Source organism: Pteropus alecto, unplaced genomic scaffold (assembly GCF_000325575.1).
Source record: "Pteropus alecto unplaced genomic scaffold, ASM32557v1 scaffold205, whole genome shotgun sequence".
Lineage (NCBI taxonomy): Eukaryota > Metazoa > Chordata > Mammalia > Chiroptera > Pteropodidae > Pteropus > Pteropus alecto.
Genome location: NW_006436672.1, coordinates 1399199 through 1417882, shown reverse-complemented (window position 1 = coordinate 1417882; position 18684 = coordinate 1399199).

The following is an 18684-nucleotide window of genomic DNA, read 5'->3' as shown; positions in this document are numbered from 1 at the left end:
TTGAGCCTGTCCGTGGAAAAAAACACGCTCGCATTCACCTAAAATTTTCCACTTGATTTTAAGTTTGCAGACAGGCCTCTCCATCTGATCTCAATTTGGAAACTTCTGGCTGAGGTGACCGCACACCCTGTTCCTGCTCTCTCAAATAATGCATCACTAGATGATTGTTTTTTTGTTTTTTGTTTTTTGGTTTTTGGTACAAAAATGTAATTTACTATCTCGAGGATTTATGAGATGCTAAAAGGAATTTGGTCTTCGTGGATGAGAATGCCCTGCACTGTGTGGAATTCTCTGGGCAAGCTCAGGGCTCCCTGGATGGGGCCACCAGGAGCGTGGAGGCCTCTGGGAACTTCCGACTTTCTCCGATTGTCCTTCTCCTTGGTCATTTATTTCATTTGGGATGGAGGCAGTGGGGGAGGAAGGTGCTTGGCATGTGTGCTCAAGCTGGCTTTCTCGTTGTTCTCATTTTTATTTTTTAATAGGTGAAGTTAAACCATTTACAATCACTGAAGTAATGTTTGGATGTTTGGTCTTAATTCTATCTCGTTCTATGCTTTTGGGATGTTTTTGGATAAGGAGAAGTTCTGTTTGGTTTTACTTTCTTGCTATTGCCTTGGATTTCTCTTCTTCACAATATTCCTCGTAGGTGGTTTGTCTTTATTTTCTAGTATGAATGAAAGTCCTACAACCTGTTTCTAATTCTTTAAAGGAATATTTAAACTATAATTTCGATAATTTTCAAAGTTAAGAGTGAAACAATACCTTCTGACTTGATCTAACATATAAAGAAAAATTATCAAATTTGTTTTGGATGCTTTCCTCATTTTTTTTCACTGAGTCCATCACCGACTTTTATCAAATATTTGTATCTAGTAGATCTAGGATGGGGCCTGGGATTTTGTGTATTTTGAAAGAGATTTGGGTGATTCTGAAACCCCCTTGCTGAGAATCTCTATCATTATCTGATAGCAAATGGTGCCTTTCACTTATTTGCTGTGTCTTATCCAATGGTGAGCTACTCGAGAGCAGATGAATGAATATCTGCTCACCCTGTACATTATCAGGCAAAGTCCTTGAAAATGATGTTCAATAAATAGCCGATGAACTTTGAAAAATGGCTTGAGATAATGTAGTGTGAGACAAGTTTCTCCTGGAAAGAGGCTTGGACTTGACTGGGGTCCATCACTGGCCTTGTTCACTATGGCCAGGGAGGAGCAGGGAGACGTGGCACAAACATGACCACAGGGCTCACCTTTGTGTGTCCTTGAAGAAAGGGGAAGACAGAATAGTGGACACACCCCAGACATGTCTGCTACATGTTGGGAAAATCAAATGGACCCCAGATGTTCAAGAAACAATGAGATAGGCCCTCCACTTTCTCTTTGTTCTTGTCTGAAAATCAGCTTTGTTGTACATAAGATAATTTGTTTCCCTCAATTTTTTGTTTGCAGTGTTTTAGGGGTTTGAGATGGTCTCCACCTTCCATGTAAAACTAACTCACCTAGTCTTACAGCTTAGCATGGCAGCTTATGCCATTGGCATTGTCTTGATTGTCATATATGTTTATTGAATGACTTAACATCTACGAATATCATCTCTTTTAATTCTCACATGCTCTAAGAGATAGATACTATTATTATCCCAGTATCACGGATAAGGTTCAGTTAGTTGCCCAAGATCACGCAACTGTTAGGAGGTAGGACAAAAATTCTACCCCAAATCTGTCTAGCTGCAGGCACAGGCTTTGAAGCACCATGCTGTGATGCTTCTCATAGTTTTCTGACAATTCCATTACAGATCTGTCACACCCTAATAAGCCAAATGTCTTTCTCCATCGGGCTGTGACAATTGTTTTCAGCAAATTTATCACGTGGCTTCAACTGGCTTACCTAGTTTTTACTCCTTTGCCTTGAGCATTATTTGTCTCTGGACCATAGTTCTACTCCTAAATATTTTTTTGCAAATCAAGTGATAGTCTGCCTAAGGTACAAAGGAAACAACAACGACAAAAGAACACATCCCCAAACTGCTCTCTAACATCTTGACAATAATCTTTGGCAGAAAACGTGCATTTTAAGTGGACCCTATCCCAAGCAATTCTCTGGGGCAGCCAACGTAGAATATTAGATTATATTGTTCTCACTATGCTGTAATATTTTCTTTTTAAATATCAAATGCCAAAGGTTCCATTTTTCTATCTTGAAAATGGCTTTATTTGATAATTTGCCATCATTATTATTGATATAGCTTTAAAAGTTTTAGTGTCATTTGGGGACAGCTCAGTATTTGATGTAATATAACTTGCTCTCTCTCTCCAAAGAGAGACTGCAAATATTTAAATGTATGTCTCTCCTTGTTTTGTAATATAAGGAATATTCATGAGTAGGCTATCAATATCCAAAAGGATACATTAAATTTTGCTCCTAGGAGAAGCTGTGCAAGGGTCAAGCAGGCAATTAAGATATTGTCTGCACTTAGAAAGGATGATATTTACTTCCCCGCCCTGTAAGAAACACTCCAGATAGAAGCTGAGATTTACAAAAGATGAAACTACCCCCTGATTCATTTCTTCGGGGCTGAAGTTTAGGTCTTGTTAAGTCTTAAAATGTTCAGAAGATGCTTGTTCAGATCTTTCAAAGATTTATGATACCACTAGCTAATGTGTGCTTTCCTCTCCCCTAAGTCTGGGAGGAGTAAGTGAATATTTTCTCTGCTGAAGTGTTTAGAATGGGTAATTGCTTTTACACCAGGCGTTTTTACGAAATCAAATAATAAATAAGGTCTTAAATTCTTTGTTTCCCTCAAGTTTTATGAGTTTAAAAGAATTTTCAATGAGAATTTTATTTCTTATGCTGCAACATTAATAACTCCATTAAAGCTTTCGCTTCCCCCTTAGCTGTGTATATTTGGGTGTGGAATATAATTTCTCTTCCAAACACAGCAAAGAGGAAGGTTCTTAAAATGTTTAATTTCTTCTAAAATGTGAAACATAAATTTCTCCTGGAAAAATGATGGACATATATTGACTAATTCAGGAGTCTTTAGACTTTTTCTGTAAAGGACTAGATAGCAAATATTTTAGACTTTGCAGGCCATACAGTCTCTATTGTATCAACTTCACCCCTGTAGTGTGGAAGCAGCCATAAACAATGCTAACCAAGTGAGGATGGCTGTGTTCCAATAAAACTTTATTTGTGGACATTGAGATTTGGCCATCATATAACTTTTACATGTCATAAAATATTATTACTCTTGTGCTTTCCCCCAACCATTAGAAAATGTAACAACTATTTTTTTTTTTGTCATTGAACCATATAAAAATAGGCAGTAGGCCAGATTTAGCTCATGGGTAGTAGTTCGCTGACTCTTATACTAATTCACCGGATCCAGTAAATATTTTTTGAGCATCTGAAATGTACAGGGAAACAAAAAAGGCAATCCCTGCCCTTATGTTGCTTATGGAAGAGAAAACTATTTAGAAAAATTGAAAACAAAGACACTTTCATGTTTGGGATGAATGATAGCTTACATTTAATCGTGTCCCAAGCAATGCCTCTAAGTTTACCCCGAGTGTCACAAAAAATTGAGGTTTTTGACTCCAGGTTGCTAGTATCTCTGTACTGCAGGAACATAAACTATTTTTCTGTCTGTGAAATGCAGGCATTTACTACCTCTCAACAGAACCCGACTACAAAGGGTAAGCTCCATGAGAGTGGGGCAATATACTTGATCTGTCCTCTTCTCATAAGCACAGCTCAGCCCAATGAAAAAAGGTCAGTGAGTAAAAGCACTCAGATTTTCTTACAAATGTCATTAAATATGTTAGCCACTCGCGCCTGTCCATTTAAATTTAGATTAATTATTTAGATTCAAATTAATTATTAGTTTCTCATTTGCACTGGCCACATTTGAGCATTCTGTAACCACATGTATCGGACAGTGTAGATGGTAGGTTTCCACCATCATAGAAAGTTCTGTTGGACAGAGCTTCCTAGAACATGGGAATACTTCTCTTCGCTCGGCTGTTGCACTCAAGCAAATTTATCTTGAAAGTGTGAATTCTGTAATCTCTCTCTCTTTCAGCAAATATTTTAAAATATGATTAAGAAGATGATTCCACTGTAGGATGGCAGCAGAATTCTGGGATAGTCATTCAATCTCCTTGAATCCCCACATAAAAATAGACAAAAGAAACTAAAGCTGAAATTCCTGGACAATACTTAACAAAAATGCAGGTGATAAGGTCTCCCCCCATGAAACCCATGATACAAGTAGGTGGGAACACACACACACAGCCATAAAACCTGTCTGTATGCAAAGAAGTAAAAGGAAGTATTGGGACATCTGAAGGTTCTGGATGAGGAGAACCCCAAATACCCAGCAGGTATCACTGGAAAATAAATCCTATCATTTTATGAACAGTGAGTGAAACTCTGAGCAGGTAGATATCCTAGGCAAAATCTGAAAAGGAACGAAGCAGGGCATATGAATTTAAACCTAACTTTCCAGGGTAGACACTTATGTGGAGGAGCAAAATCTGGGAGTAAAATCAAAATTGAGCAGGACATGGATAATAGAGAAAAAGGAAAGAGAAAATCTAGGTGAAAGTAAGAGAGGGAAACAATGCCAGGAAAACTCAGAAGGGAAGTCATCATATTTTTGTACACTTAAAAAATAGAAGAGGAAATTGAGAAATTAGGAAATCCGTTCTGAGTCTTGCCTCCTCCTAAAAGTCAGGAGAAAATAAGCCCACATAAGAATGAATACGTACAATTCAAAGTCAAGTCCATTTAGAGTTATGAGAATAAGAAACAGAATCATACTTTTAGGGACAATGAAAGCATGCCAGAAAGGCAATCCCAGAAAACTGTAATCCGCTATTTCAAAATGAGCAAAAGGAAATTTGGAAAGTGATATATGACATGAAAGGACAATATAAATTAAATTAGAAAAACTCGGGAAACACCAAACTCAGGAAAAAATTAGGAATAAATTTTAAAATTTATTTTGGAAATGAAGGCTAAAGTATAAGAAACATGAGAGTGAGTGATTTTAAAAATCAAAAAGAAAAAAGGAAAGTGAAAAAAAGGATTTGACTAAAGGTGATAGAATTGAAGAGGGCAAAGAGAATCCAATATGCAGATAATTGGCTCCTTGGAAAAGAAAATAAAGCAAGAGAGCAAAACAAATATGATATACAATTTAAGAAATTTTTATTGAATTATAAAGATTTACAGCCATATGTAAAAAAAAAAATACCACATATCTTAGAATACCAACCCAGAATGACTAGTATCAAGGCATATTCTAATAAAATTACCAGACTTTTAGGAAAAAAAAATCCTTTGGACTTCTCAACAAAAAAAAGCAAGTGACTTAGAAGAGAAAGAAAATTAAATTATCATCAGACTTTGACAGCAATGCCTTATGCCAGAAGACAATGGAGTAGCAAACTTAATATATTCATGGAAAGAAAAATGTGAGGCTAAGATTTTATATCCAGCAAAACTGATTTCAAAGTATAAAGGGTACAATGTATTATCAATAAGCAAGAACTCAGCGAACATTGTTTACAGAATTCTCCTGAAAAAATACTAGAGAATGAGCTTCAGACCACCAAAAGAACTAGAGAAATATTGACATAAAGAATGGCCATGAGCATTGAGCATATAGTTATTTGTAGAACTACTACTAAATGAGGCTTAAAAAGGAGAGAGTAGAGCCTGTGACAATGTAGACATGGTACAACTATTTTAAAAAGGGAGGAAATGGGGAGAGAATATGCAAGAAATTATTTAATGTTTTAAAATAATCATATTGGCAGTTGAAGTATTGATATTGGTATTCTGAAGCTGTTGGTTGTATGTTGTAAAATGAATAAATCCCCTGGTTCTGATCATTTCATCAGGATTCTCAGGATGGAGTAAAGAAGACACAGATCTAATACACAAGAGGACCCCCATAGTCTTGTATTTAAATTAGAGATATCTGCATCAATTCATGAAGGATTTTTAAGTACATACGTATAAACAGGAACATAGGAATATATGCATGTATATCCCAGCTCTTTACAATTAAAAGCCTAGAAACAGTGACCTATCTACCAGTGGTCTTAAGATACAATTTCCTATTAAAACAAATCATAGCTGATCCCAGGTCTAGGGCATAAAAATGGTGAATAGCTTGGAAGGTGTTGTCACACAAGCTGGCAAGGAAGTCATCGAAGATCACTATAGCCATGTCACAAAATTCATCCAACAACCTGAATAGGCTCCCATTTGCCACAGAAGGCACAATTTTCGCTTCAATAAAGATAATAATTGCAATGAATTAAAACCCATTAAATATATTTTAAGTCCATGAGTTCGTAATAATAGTTAAAAAGATACTGGGCTTCGACTTCATGGGCTTTCGTTATCTTAAAAACTGGTAAATAAAGAGAAAGAATGATGCATTTATCTTCCTTTTCCCATGTGAACTGTACTACTGGGTAACCAAATAGTAGATGAGGGAAAGTATCTTTGTATAAAAGCATTCCAATTAAAAGCAAGAAAGAAATGATGGAATTAGAATACCACCATTTTGAAATTCCCAATGAATTAACAGACCTAGGCACTAATAGCTGCTAACAACGGAAAGAGACAACTAGACCTGTCCTCCTAATGACAGAACACAGAATGTCTATAGTCTTGCCAATGCCATCAAACTGGAGTCCGGTCAAGCCTGTGGACCCAGCTGCAATTTGCAGGAAACATATAGGAAAGAAAGACATAGTGAATTGCACAACGAGTATATAATCGACCAAATCCAGACTGTTGGTGACTGTACAGGTTAAATGGCCCGGGTTTTGCAACACATAAATGTAAGGAAAAGAAAGGGATGGAGGTAGCTATGGAGACTAAAAGAGACGAAAATTTTTCCAATTTTTTAAAAGGCAAGATGAAAATAGTGTCTGGGGATACACACTTGGGTAAAAAAACAAAACAAAACAAAACAAAACAAAAAAACACCTAAAAAGAAACCCAGGGAAGTGATTACTACAAATGTGAGGATGGAGGGGGCTGTGGTTGGGAAGGTGCCCAAGGAAGAGCTCTAGGTGGATGACCAAGTTCAATTTCTTGACCTGTCTGGTGGTCACAAGGATACAAACCATATAATTCATTGAGCTATACATTTGTTTTGTGTGTTTCTCTGTATTTGTTTTTATTTTATAAAAAGGTGGCATTAGCATCTATTTCAGAGGCTGGTTTAGCTAATGTGTCTGAACAGGTTTCTCTGTCTCCTTTAGCCTTAATTGAATCAGATGTGGGGGTGGTTGGCGGGGAATTCAGGCTCATGGTGCTGTAAAAGTCCCCAGGTGATTCTAGTGCACAGTCATGACTGAGAAGTCCCAGCCACAGCATGGTTCTCCAAGTACTGGATCAGCAGCTTCAGAATCACCTGGGAAGGTGGTAAGACATGCATTGTCCTCACCTGAGATCTTGCTAGAATTGGAAATTCTCGGGCTCCACCCCATCTACTAAATCAGAAACTCTGGCGGTGGGTATAACAATTTTGTTTTCACAAGTCTTCCCGGCGATTCTGAGGCAAGCTCTAGTTTGAAAACCGCTGGGTGATGACAGTCTTGTCTGATTTGTCAAAGGCCCCCGCCAGTGCAGGGATGGGAAGGCCCAAGGCTCTGGAAAGTGCTTGGGGTGGCCATGATATGAGATTGAATTCATCGGTTCAGAGAGTCCTTCCGACCTGTCTTCCCAGGACAGTAAGTACCAGAGGAAATGCAAATGCACATTTGGGCTATTTTTCCAATTATGGTCCTCTCGGCCCTGATAATGTATTATAAAGAGATGATGATTATCGCTTTCGAGCAGGCATATTTTTAACTCTAAGCGGCTTCCATTACCGAAACTTAATGAATCTTAATGATAACATCGCTGCGATATGTATGGAGATTTACGATGCAGAAATTATCCTTTTAGAACAACTGAAAAACAACAGCAACAAACCATGAATCTGTGCTCATGCGGTTCCTAGAGCACCGGCATCTCTGAACCCGCTAGGCAGTAAGCATAGCAGAAGCCTCGGTCCCACAGGCTTAGGGTCTTGGCCAGAAAAGCCATTTCTTTCTCATTTGTAAATGCTGGGGCAGGTTTGGTGCAACCTTCATCTGAGCAGTGTGTAGGTGACAGACTCTGAAAATTACTGTCTTCCTCTCAAAGCACCTTTTAGGAGACCTGGCTCTAAAACCGAGCAGCTACATTCCATTTGATTGTTTGCAAAGGGAGATATTTTCAAAGCAACGTCAAAGAGAGAATGTAATTATCCCCCTCGGGTTGCCTTGGCTCTCTGTAGTGATTCACTAGAGAGAACTGGATGTGCTCCATTGACCACATGCTAGGAAGGCATAGGCTCTGTGCTGTTTCTCCAGGACTCGGAGAGATTTGATCCATCAGGAGGCAGGAACTCCTCTGAGGTGCAGCTCTCCTGCCCCAGGCTTCGCCTGAGCCAGAACACACCTGTGCTGCAGGGCCCCCAAGCTCTATCTAGCTGGTGCCGGTGACTTCTTCATAGCACCTTCAGACCCTGGGATGCCATTCTGGAAAGGACCATGAAAGAGATCGGGGAGGAAAATGACTTTTTCCAGAATCATCTGCACCTGAGACAGAGGCGTTAATTACATCAACACATTTATCAAATGTCCGGAGTGTGTGGGTACAAACATGGACAGAGATGGTCCCAGGCCTCAGGGATCCTGCAGTCCAGTGGGTAGACAGACAGTCACTAAAATGAGAGAGTGATACAGGGTGATCATTGCTTAGTGGTGGCAGGTGTCTCAGTTCAGAAAGAAGGTCTGAAGGATCCCCCAAGAAGGGTCCCTTCTGGAGGAATCAGGGAGGGTTTCACAAAAAGACTAGACTTTGAGCCGAGGTATGAAGGACGAGGGATGTTTCGGGGAGCAGGGGCGGGGCGGACAAGTAGTGAGAGGATGCTCCAGACAGAAGGATCAGCACTGGCTAAGGTTTAGAGGTGGGGTGCAGCATCTAATCCTCCAGTTGGGTTTGTTTGAATATAAACTGCGAGGTGGGGAGCAGCAAAGACAATTGATGAGAAGGTCCTGTCACTGATTCAGAGTTAAGTTTTAATCTGGTATTCAAGGGGAGAGCCTTTGGAGAATTCTGAGCACGGGAAGAACATGAAAATAATAGTTATTCTCGGCATTATTACTACTATTTACACCTCCCACGGGCGAAGTGCTGTACTCAGCAATTTGGTTAGATCTTAAAACAACTATGACATGAATATTAATTCCCTTCTACTTATGAGGAGGTAAAGTCAGGGAAGGTAAGCAGCTGGTCTACAATCACAACTTACCTAGAAATAGCTAAGTCCTGACTAAGGCGCAGGTCGGCCTGACTCCGAAGGCTGAGCCCATAAGCCCTTTGACAGTTTGGAGTGGAGGTGGAGGTGTTGAGACTAGAGAGCTGGGGGACAGCCACATAGTGGGGATGGTGGCAGAACTGAGTTGGAACTAAAGATGTCTGAATGCGGAATTTTTCAATAAAAGTTATGTCATGTTAAACTATGCAGAACTTACATCCACAGTATTCATTCATTCATTCATTCATTCTTCCATTGACACTATTGTACAAGGAGCTGGAGGCTCAGGGTGAACAAAGCAGACGTGCCTGGCCCCACCCCTCCTGGGAGCTTACAATGTATTGAGGGATTCAATCATGGATCAAGCACTTACACAAATACAGTTTATGTTAATAACTGTGACTTGTGCTCCGAGGGTAAGTCTTTCTGAGCTTGAAGACCATGAAAGGGGGTGGGTAGCCCAGTTTCGACTGGGAGGACCAAGAAAGACTTCCCTAAGATGAGGTCTGAAGAGTGAGCAGTAGCTGAAAGGTGGTCTCCTTGAGTGGGGAGAAGGATGCTCCCCACAAGTGGCCCCATAAGTGCCAGTGTCCTGTGGTGAGAGGGCTGATGGTGACTGAGAAACAGAAAGAAGCTAGTGCAGCTGGAAAGCAAATGGAGAGAAAGGAAGGGGAGTGGGGAGGAGGAGGCCGGAAGGTGGGCGGGGGCTGTTCCATGAGTGTCTCTTAATCATGTGAGATCTGGGCCTTTGGATTAAAGCATGGGGTCTCAACCTTGGTACACGTTGATGTCACCTAGTAAGTTTTAAAAATGCCTAGTCTTAGACCCCGTCCCCAGACATTCTGATTTTAATTGGTCTGGGGTGCTGCCTGGGAATCAGGATTTTAGAAGATGGTCAGGTAATTTGTATGCGAAGATAAGCTTATGAAACATTGGATTACATGTTTTAAGTGCGAACATATCATCAGATTTCCATACTGAAAGATCGGTCCGGCTGTCACGTAGAGAATGGAAGCGCAGGGTAGCTTGGATGAAGAGGACCCTGGTGAGGAGGTGAGAGCAGTGACTTTGGAAGCTGGTTCCCAGGCTTTTCGAGGGCATCTCGTTGTCTGTCATGACAGCCAGCAATTTGTCCATAATTGCTTAAAAGTTGGGAGGGCTCCATTTCCTTCCAATTTTCCTTTTATTTTAAAAATGTTAAGTCCAATCCATCCTTAAAAAATTAGTCTACTTCTGCCTCTTGGGACAAGACCAAACAAACTTTCTTCTTCTTATGTGACAGGTTGTTAATAATGGAAGATTTTTATGATTATGGTGCCCTACAGCCACCTCTTTTTTTGAAATAGATATTTGAACTTAGAAACTATTTCTCACGCCGTGAGTTCTAGATCTCTCCACTGAGTATGTGCCAATTCATCACCAACATGTCCTCTTAAAATCTGCTACTTTTTATTACATAGTGTTTATTTTATTTTAATAAGCCATCTCAGTCGTTAAGGAAAAATGCTAGGAGAAATGATTGTGCCAAGAGCAAAGCTTTGATTTAAAAAAATTACCCATTTGTTTTCTATAACAGATGATATTTAAAATGATATATGTAAAAAGGCACTTAAAGTTTTAATCTTGGCCTTGAAAAGAGTTGAAGTCAGCATTTGAAATTCTAACTTTCCTATTAGTTCCTAAGCTTAATTAACATACTTTTTTTTTTTTTTAAGCAAGAAAATAGAAGCTACAAAAGATCGTCCCTTTCATTTTTCTCCAAAATTAAAATTGTTTCCACTGGAAAATTCGACTCAGTGCAAAACAATCTTTATTTCTTCTGTCTCTCTTTTTTAGTATGGAAAGGTAATATTAATCCATATCACTACCATTTATCATATGTTTGTTATCTCACTTAATCCCTACCACGACTCAAGAGAGAGGCACAATCATCTCATTCCAGAGATGAAGGAGGAGGAATCAAAGAGTTCGTCCAAGATCCCACCCACCACTAGCATCCCAGACGTCTGTCTTTCCAGCACAGCCCAGCACAGCATCCCTTTCACATCCTCCAGATATCTTTGACTCACACCTTCAAAAGCAAGTTTACACCTTTATTAAGGGGCAGCGGTCAGCTTGAGCCCATATTCCTTCTGGGAACTTCCCCAGATGACCCAGCTTGCATGGCCATAATCTCTTCTGAATGTCATAACACCTATCTGTACCTGAGAAGACCGTTATAAGGCCTGTGCTATCCACCATCAGGTACAGCTGTTAACCACTGAGTCGTTAGTCACTCCTTATCTTTGTGTGGCTTTTTTTATCACCTGGACTGCAAGTTTCTTGGGAAAGGATTGTGGATTATGAGTCTTGGCCTTCCTTTAGTGCCGAGCACATTGCTCCCTCTATATGCGAGACAATCAATGTGACTTGAATAAGTTAATAAGTGAATGAATGAAGAACAGCCAGTTCTTCTGGAAAACATTATCTGTAAAGCTTGGAAATATCCCCTGAAAAGCTCAGAGAGGAGAAGGGGCTAAGTGCGTAGGCAGGGAGCGGAACGCTTCTGGGCTCAGGTTTCAGCTCTGCCACCTCCAGGTGTGTGCCGTGGGCAACATCAGTCACCTCATTGGTAAAACATGGATAATAATATAATACCCAGTTTGGAGGATTGTTGTCTTAAATGAAATAATACATGTAAATCCTTTAACCTAATTCCTGGTGTACAGTCATATAACATGGTAGCTATTGTCACACTAGATATCTGAATTATGCTTCATCGTTTCTCACGAGTGTTCCTGGACACACTCTCATGCAGTCATTGACAGGTGTTTATTGAAACTGATGTGCAGGCACCAAACATGGTGCTGTGTGCAGAGGTGAACACACGAGAGTTGTCTCTGGCCCCTCGGGGCCTTCCTCATGCAGAGGGTGGCGTCTATAGGACAGCTATAGTTCTCCCGATTCTGTTGATGAGAACAGAGGGCACGGAGGGACATGACGGAGGCTGGCCGTTTGGTGCCCTGACGTTCAAGTTGCGTTCTCTGCTCCTGCCTCGTGGGATGCTCTTCCCGGGGCAGCCAGGTGGGCTGTGAGCATTGTTGCATGGGCAATGCTGTTTCTAACTCAGGGAGGTGGTGTTCGTTTTAAGCACATTCGTGCACATGGATGTTAATTTAGCTAAAGCCATTTGCTCTGATTCGTTTGATGTTCAATAAGCCCGAACAAACACAATACAGTATAAAGTTGAGCTCTGTTTGCTTCCTCAGTGTATTTATGATTAATAAGTAACTGAATACTAACTCAAAAGCATGGCAGATGTATTATTTGTATGTATATGTATATGTCAGGGTTGGTAGAAATGTAAAATATTAAGTTATACTGTTTAAGGTCTTTTGTTGCAGGTTTACTGGTGAGATCATTCGTTTTCAAGTATCTTTAAGAGAAAATTCCACCACCACCACCATCTGCCCAAGAGATATGTTAGGTATCTATTTTATTTTCCTTTTTTAAAATCCTTATTTTAATAATAAATCATGCCTAGTGTTTTTGGTTTGATCCTTAGCGGTCTTTCGTGTGTACGCTTTATATAATTCCGTAGATTAAATCAATCCGTAATCAAGTTTGATTTTAGCAAATGACCCTTGGAAAGAACTCAGAATTTCGTTTCAGATTTTCCCGATATGGAATGTCCTTTCTTTCTGCCCAGGCTCTGACGAGCAGAGTTTATAACATCTATATAGCTGACTCACATACCGGGGTCTTGAAAACAGGGACCAAGCTCCTTGAGTGAACATTTCATTAGAGGAGCTTTTGGTCTCTAACAAATAAATTGAATCCAGAGATGGCTACACACTGCCAAGGTTTTAATGTAATAGCAGAAGTGATAGCAGAAAGGGGATTCATAAGCCTGGGACGCTGGCTTTGTCATTTGCCAGTCTTGTAACTTCAGATGAATTTGAAACTCTCTGAGTCTTAGTTTCTTTGCCTTCTGAATGAAAAGAATGATGCCTCAGAGGGTTCTTGTGAGCATCAGATGAAGTCACATCCATGGACATGCTCGGTGGTGTCCTGCAGCTGTGACATATTGGCCAATTCTTGCACATCACCAATCCCTAGCTTCGTCCACTTCTGCAGATGTAGGACGATTCCCATACAGCTGGCCCTCATTCATCCTCAGAACAAGTAGCCTGTAGACTGCATTACAGATATGGCTGTCTGCAAAGACGATGGAAATGGGTTCAAAAAAAAAAAAAGAAAAAAAGTCAATTGCCCATGAAGTAAAACCCTAGGGAAAATAGTGAGGAACTAAAAAGACATGGCTTTGTGATTGTTCACCTGGTTGTGTTCTCAAATCACAGAAAACAATTGGAAAAGACCACGAGACCAGAAACACCCTCCCTCTCATCTTTCTCCCCTCGCGGTAGGATTGACGAATGGAAAGGCTGGGCGCTAGGGCACGCGTGATGGCGTCTTCGTAGACAGGCTCCGGCTCCGTTTCATGACAACAGCAGGGTCAGTAGTGAAATGAGAGCCACAGCAAAGCTTTGCCTGTAAAGTCCATTCACGAGCACCGATGGCAAGTGCCGCATGGCACGTCCTGTCCCGCGTCGGGCTAAGACAGGAGACTGTGCCGCTGGCAGGTGAGTGTGGCTGACAGCCCCGCTGAGGAGGAGGCATGAGGAGGGAGCCTGGCAAGCCAGGGTACAGGCAGAGCAGGCCTCCAGGACCGTCATCTAGGCCAGAGCAAGGCTGGCTGGGGCCACAGCGAGTACCCCTGAGTGGTTCTCGGGTGATGGCCCAGCTCGTTACCTTTCTCAAAACAAGCTCTTTGACCTGTCCTCCACACCGTGTTTTAAGAAAGTGGTTTTAAAATTACTAATATGACAATATAAGTTATGAAAGACAATTTGGAAGCCACAGAAAAATAAATAGAAAAGTTATTTGTCTTACTCTGTAAACTTTTTATCATTTTGTTCTATTGTCCATTTAGTTTTTAAAATGTGCAGATGGAAGTTTTAAAACAAAACCGGACTCCTCCTCTCAGTTTTCTGTCTCGATTATTTTATTTACTAATGTCATGAACATTCTTCAAGATCATTAAGAATTTTTCAGAAATATGATTTTCAGTGTATCACGGGGCCCCGTGACAGCAGCGTGTGAGGGGTGTGAGAACACTGTTCTGTGGACAGTGGCATTTTACAAGGCAGAGACGTCATGGTCATTTTATGAATGTTATCGGCATGGGTGTTCGTTCAGCTGGAGCCATTAGCTTTGATTTGTGTGATGCATAGTCATCCGCTACATGAGTATATCTGTTCGCCATTTCTCTGACTTCGGTTATTCCGATTCCTTCAGGTTTTTCACTAGAAATAAATACTGCTATGTTTTATTTAACATTATAAAGAAAGATGAAAGAAATCAGGTCTTATTATTCCTAAGACTAACACATATTTTAAGTATATAAAAATTAAAACAATGACTATGATGTAAAAATCAACCAACAGAGCAATGAAATAGGAAAGACAGCAGAGAAAAAGACCCTAGTATATGTAACGTGTCATATGACAGAAAATGCATCACAAAGCAGTGGAGAAGGAATGATTACTTAGCAAGCCGTGTTGGAAAATCCTAACCTCATAGTGCAGCAGGAACATAAATTCTTTGTGGATTCATGAACTAGATCTTTAAAAATTAACATCACGAAAATACTAGAATAAGATCTCAATGTCTCTTTAGTTCTTAGGGTTTAAAGAGACTCGGACTTAAAACAATGGAAGAAATCAAGGGGAAAAATAATATATTTGCCTACATAAAATACATAACTTAAGACATAAACAAATAGATATCAGTTTGGGTATATTCTTACCATGATAAGCAGTGAAATAAAACAATTTTCACTCTTCTCAAGGAACTCACATTGTAATGGAGAAAGATAGGCAAAAATAAATCTGCTCAGAAGAATAAAGCAAGGTAGGGGAGAAAGAACAGAAATGCTCATTTCCTTCTATCAGCCGCAGTCATCTGGATGGTACACATTCTGACTTTATTCATAGCTACCATGAAATTTTAAAATACATTTTTAAGTTATGGTTCTCTAATGATCAAAGATAGGGATAAAATATGGTCCTTTCGTTCCCTCCTGTGTATGATGGAGAAGTTAGTACATTTTTACTGCAAACTTTCCTTCCCATTTCCTATTCTCTGTTAATGTAGGTTGTGACTGTGTACCTATGTTATGAAATTTTTGTTTCATATTTCCTTTCAGTAATTACATTTGAAAATTTCATTTTGTAATCCATTTTGCCATTGGACTTAACTTTTTAGTTAATTTTGGGACTCAGTACAGGTACTTATATACCAGCATTTCCGCATATTAAGTACTTAATTTTCCTTCTTATCTTTCTTAAAATTGATATCTATCTTTGTGTTCCTTTTTCCAAAGAAGTAAAGATGTATTTTTTTTCTTAGCTCTCACCTTTGAGATAATGACTTTCTCTTCGTTTTGCACATAAACGGCAACTTGTTTGAAAAATCCTCGGAAACAATCTTTGGTCCTTTTATCTCTTTAGTTGTTACTTTATTCTGTTTTGGTTTTTAGCATCGTAGAGAAAAAAAATTCATGCCGGCACAGTTTTTAAGCTTTTATAGATAATCCATAGAAATCTAGTTTGGTTTGTTTTCCTGTTTTAGATGCTTATGGATTTTTTTTAAAAAAATAGGCTTTATTTTTTTTAGAGCAGTTTTAGGTTCACAGCAAAATTGAGAGGAAGGTACAGAGATTTCCCACATACCTCCTACCCCCACACGTGCACAGCCTCCCCTATTATCAACATCCTTCCACAGGGTGGTGCATTTATTACAATCGATGAACCTACTTTGACACATCATCACCCAAAGTCCACAGTGTACATTAGGGGTTACTCTTGGTGTGTACATTCCGTGGGTTTTGACAAATGTGTAATGACATGTGTCCACCATGATAGTATTATACAGAATAGTCTTACTGCCCTCGATATCCTCTGTGCTTTGCCTATGCAGCCCTCCCTGCCTGATAACTGGCTTTCTGTCCCATTGACCAGATGTCATGAAAAGCTAGAGTTTCCCACGTACCTGCTCCCAGGGCTTCAGTCTTAGCCCTATGACTAGCGCTTCATTCAAAAGAGAAAAACAATTCCCAGGGTACAAACACTTTCTGTCCCTCCTGTCTGTACCACTCTGTGCCCTGGTATGTTTTGGAAGTTTCATTTAATTCTTTGATTCATAAGAAAGGAGTGATGTTGGTGAGGGTAGGGAAGGGGACCACACCTGACTACATAAAAATGCAATGCCTGTACAACAGAGGGAGAGCTGTCCAACTTTCTGACCGGGATAGCTCTGTGTCACCCAATTAGTGGCCACATGTGGTGACACAATTTAAAACGTACGTTACATTTCAATTAAATTAAAAATTCTGTTCCTCAGTTGCACTAACCACATTTCCAGTGTCTGGCAGTCACATGGGCCTAGTGACTGCTGTGTTTGACAACCCAGAGTAAAGGTCATTTTCATCATCACAGAGTTGCTGTCCAGTGCAGAACTTAGCTCTACACATGCAGTAGAGAAGAGAGAAAGGATCTTTCTATTTATATATTAAGGTTCATAGGTTCTCTACACGTGCAGTAGAGAAGAGAGAAAGGATCTTTCTATTTATATATTAAGGTTGATAGGTTTTCTCCATTTAATGCAACAAAGCATATGTCGGCTCAGATTGTAGGCATCCTTTCATCTCTGTAGGTCTCATAGATCGCAGGAAATTCTCCCAGACTGTTGCAGTAGATTGACTCTCTGTTGTTGTTGCTTCTTTTTCATTGTGTGTTATGAGTTTTCATTTTAACCTGTGATTTCAGCGGTCTTTTAGCGAGAAGTTGAGAGAAGCTGTATCAAGAATTGCTAGCCATACAATGTATTTACAGAAACCCTGGCCATGTAGTACTTTTCTTTAAATTGAATGCTGGTAGTAGACATTTTGAAAATAATGGATCCGGCAGTGTGTCAATTGCTTCTCTAGCTCATCATGAAATTCTCTGCTAATACTGGGGTATTCCATCTTGATCAGGACAAGGTCTTTCTGTTGTGGACCCATCTCCACAAAAGAACCATTCGTTGGTGAATTGATGGATGAGCAGGGAAGTCGCCCATATTCTATGACAGGTTAGCACCTGTCTCCTTCTGCTCAGCTTCCTGGTCTTCAGGAAAAAAGGCTCTCCTCCCCCATCATGCTCAGACTCTGCTTTCTCTGTCCTTCCTTCCGAGTCTCCCCTTCATCCAGCCTCAGCCTTGCCTAGTCCTTGAGAGTAAGAGAACTGGCTCTGCCAGCTGGCCCTGCGTCTCTCTGTCTCATATGTTATTCATTTTTTAAAACTTCACCGAGATACAGTTAATAGTAAAAAAAACTGCACATATTTAATTATACGGTTTGATGAGCTCGTACATAGACATACACTCATGAAACCATCACCAAATCAAAGGAATAGACATATCCGTCACCTCCAAAAGTTTCCTTATGTCCCTTTTTTTAATTTTTTATTTTTGCTTCCTTTTTCTGGTAAGAGCGCTTAACATGAGATCTACCCTCTTAACAAATTTTTAAGCGCACAATATAGTATTGTTGACTATAGGCCCTATGGCATGCAGCAGATGTCCGGAACGAATTCGTCTGGCGTAACTGAAACTTTATTCCAATCGAACATCTTCCCATTTTATCCTCCCCCAAACCCTGGGAACCACCATTCTATCCTTCGCTTCTGTGAGTTTGACTATTTTAGGTTCCACGTATAATAAGTGAGTTCATGCAGTATTTGTCGTTCTTCGGCTCATTTCACTTAGACGGTGTCCGCTGTGTTCATCCATGTTGTTGCACATGGCAGGATTTCCTTCTTTTTAAAGGCCGAATCTGTCATTGTCTGTATATATCATGCATTCTTTATCCATTCATTTGCTGATGGACATTTGGGTGGTGTCTATATCTTATTAAGAGAATTCTTTCTCTTTGCTCATCTTCCCCTTGTACCCGGGGAAGGGGAAGATGGTCATGTGGCACCAATGAGAGAAGAGCCAGGGGAAATACATTGTTGAACACTTAGTACGTGCTTGGCACTAAGTGTTTTGACTTGTACTTTCATTTAACTTTCATAATGATGGCAAGAGGGAGATCGCAGTGTTAGACCAATTTTACAAACTTTGCAGATTTTGGGTGGTTTAGGGAGTTGGAACTCAGATTTGGCTTTTATTACTGGTGAGAAGTTTCTCCCTTGCACTTCCAGACCCATCATTGGCATCCGAAGGGCT